Source organism: Osmerus eperlanus, chromosome 17, assembly GCF_963692335.1.
Source record: "Osmerus eperlanus chromosome 17, fOsmEpe2.1, whole genome shotgun sequence".
NCBI lineage: Eukaryota > Metazoa > Chordata > Actinopteri > Osmeriformes > Osmeridae > Osmerus > Osmerus eperlanus.
In genome coordinates this window covers 3498046-3500415 of record NC_085034.1, presented here as the reverse complement: position 1 = coordinate 3500415, position 2370 = coordinate 3498046, and positions in this window count along the sequence as shown.

Here is a 2370-nt window from a genome sequence, read left to right as displayed (position 1 = left end):
GGGAGAGACAGAGAGAGGAGGGGGAGAGACATAGAGAGGAGGGGGAGAGACAGAGAGAGGAGGGGGAGAGACAGAGAGAGGAGGGGGAGAGACAGAGAGAGAGAGGAGGGGGAGAGACAGAGAGAGGAGGGGGAGAGACAGAGAGCTGAGGGGGAGAGACAGAGAGAGAGAGGAGGGGGAGAGACAGAGAGAGGAGGGGGAGAGACAGAGAGAGGAGGGGGAGAGACAGAGAGGAGGGGGAGAGACCGAGAGAGGGAGAGGAGGGGGAGAGACAGAGAGAGAGAGGAGGGGGAGACATAGAGAGAGGGAGAGGGGGGAGAGCTGGAGGAAGAGAGATAGTGATCGAGGGATGTGATGAGATTACTGTTGATCCGTACGCGGGAGCTAACAAGGCCACAAGGTCACGTTGCGTCTGATTTGATCAGAGGGGCGTCCCCCGAGGGAAGGTGTGTGTGTGTGTGTGAGCAGTCTCCCCCGACCCCCGACACACCATGTGTAATGGTTGCAATTAGAGGGGAGCACAGGTCAAGAGTTGGAGCATGAATAAAAACACAGACAAGACAATCTAGAGTATCTGTGTTCCTGCCTTGTGTGCCCTGGACAAGCACTACGCTGTAAAACTCTACTGGTCATCTGCTGGCGAACAAACATTGGATTTAGTCAATAACCATTAGCTTCAACCAAAACATACAGACACCCACACAGGTGAAGGACTATCAATCTCTCGCTTAGTCAAACACACACAAACGCATTGAGCGCACCCTCACAGGAACACACACACAGAGACCACCTGCACTAATGTTTGATAGCAGCTTCCTCTCTCAGCACAGCAGGTGGCTGTTGCCAGGAGACAGGCATGATTTGAACATTATTTTCTGTGCACTTTTCCCTCTCTCTACGTCACTCTTGTCTGTTGCCTCTCTCTCTGTTTCTCTTTTTCTGTCTCTCTTTCATTCATGTTATCTCTCTCTTTCTCTTCTCTCTGTGTCTCTCAGTCAATTTTTACCTCAAGGTTGTTGACAGAGGAAGTAGTCTGGCAGGTGTAAGTCTGTAATTCTCGCCCCCCCCCACTCTCTCCCTATGTCTCTTCCTCTCTTCCTCTCTCTTTCTCTCTCTCTTTTTTGTTCTCTTTCTTTCTCTCACCAACTGATATACAGTATCTGTTTTTGCCTTCCTCCCTCTGCTGTTCCAGACTCTGTCTCTCACACCCTGCTACAATAATACATATTTTTCATGCATCTCTCTCACCTGTAGGTGATATTGTCAGCCTGTTGTATGTTAGTCATCAATATAGGCATGCAGTCTGTTCATTTTCTCCACTTCATCCTTCCTAAATTCCTTTCCTCCGATACATCTCTCCATCCATCCACCCTCCCTCCCTCCCTCCCTCCCTCCCTCCCTCCCTCCCTCCCTCCCTCCCTCCCTCCCTCCCTCCCTCCCCTATGAGGTAGTGGTTGAGTCAGAACTCTAATTCAGTCTCCTGGGACCAGAGGGTTCATCCATGAGAGACACTCAGATCCTGGAGTAGGGTGTTTGTGTTCCTGTCAGTGTGTGTGTGTGTGTGTATCTGTGTTCCGCTACCATGTGAGCAGAGTTGTGTTGTGTTACGGCGTTGCATACATCCGTGTTTAAAGTTGTGTAGTTGTGTGGGATCTCCAGCCTCCCACCACCTGTTGCTCATAAAGCACCTAACAACCTCCACTCACACACACACACACATACACACACACACACACAGTACACTCCCGTAATAACAGTTTTAACTGCCACCATCCACCAACTGCCTCTGAGACAGAGGGAGAACGGGAACGAGAAGAGAGGAGCCATTGTTACCAGGGGAGCCTTCTTGGTCAGGTACAGACTGAGAGAGAGAAGGAGAGAGGAAGAGAGAAAGCGAGAGACGGATAAGGAGAGAGAGAAAGAGAGAGGAGGAGGATAGAAAGCGAGAGACAGATAAGGAGAGAGAGAGAGAAGGAGAGAGACGGATAAGGAGAAAGAGAGAGACAGATAAGGAGAGAGAGAAAGAGAGAGAGAGAGAGATAGAGAAGGAGAGAGACAGATAAGGGAAAAAAAGAGAGACAGATAAGGAGAGAGAAAGAGAGAAAGAGAGAGAGAAGGAGCCATTACCTTGCTCTTTCTCGGCATCAGAGAGGTATCAGGTATTAGTGCTTAGTTACACTGATGTGGTTTAGACTGTAAATGCCCTCCTTCCAGGGGGCTCTGCTTGGCACACATGAGAGAGTGAGCGGAAGAGGGAGAGAGGGAGAGAGAGGGGGGGGTGACGGAGAAAAAAAGAGCGAGGGAAGCTAGAGGAAGAGACAGAAGACAGAGACAGGTATTTAAGGAAGGTATTCCTGTGGAGAGCGACCC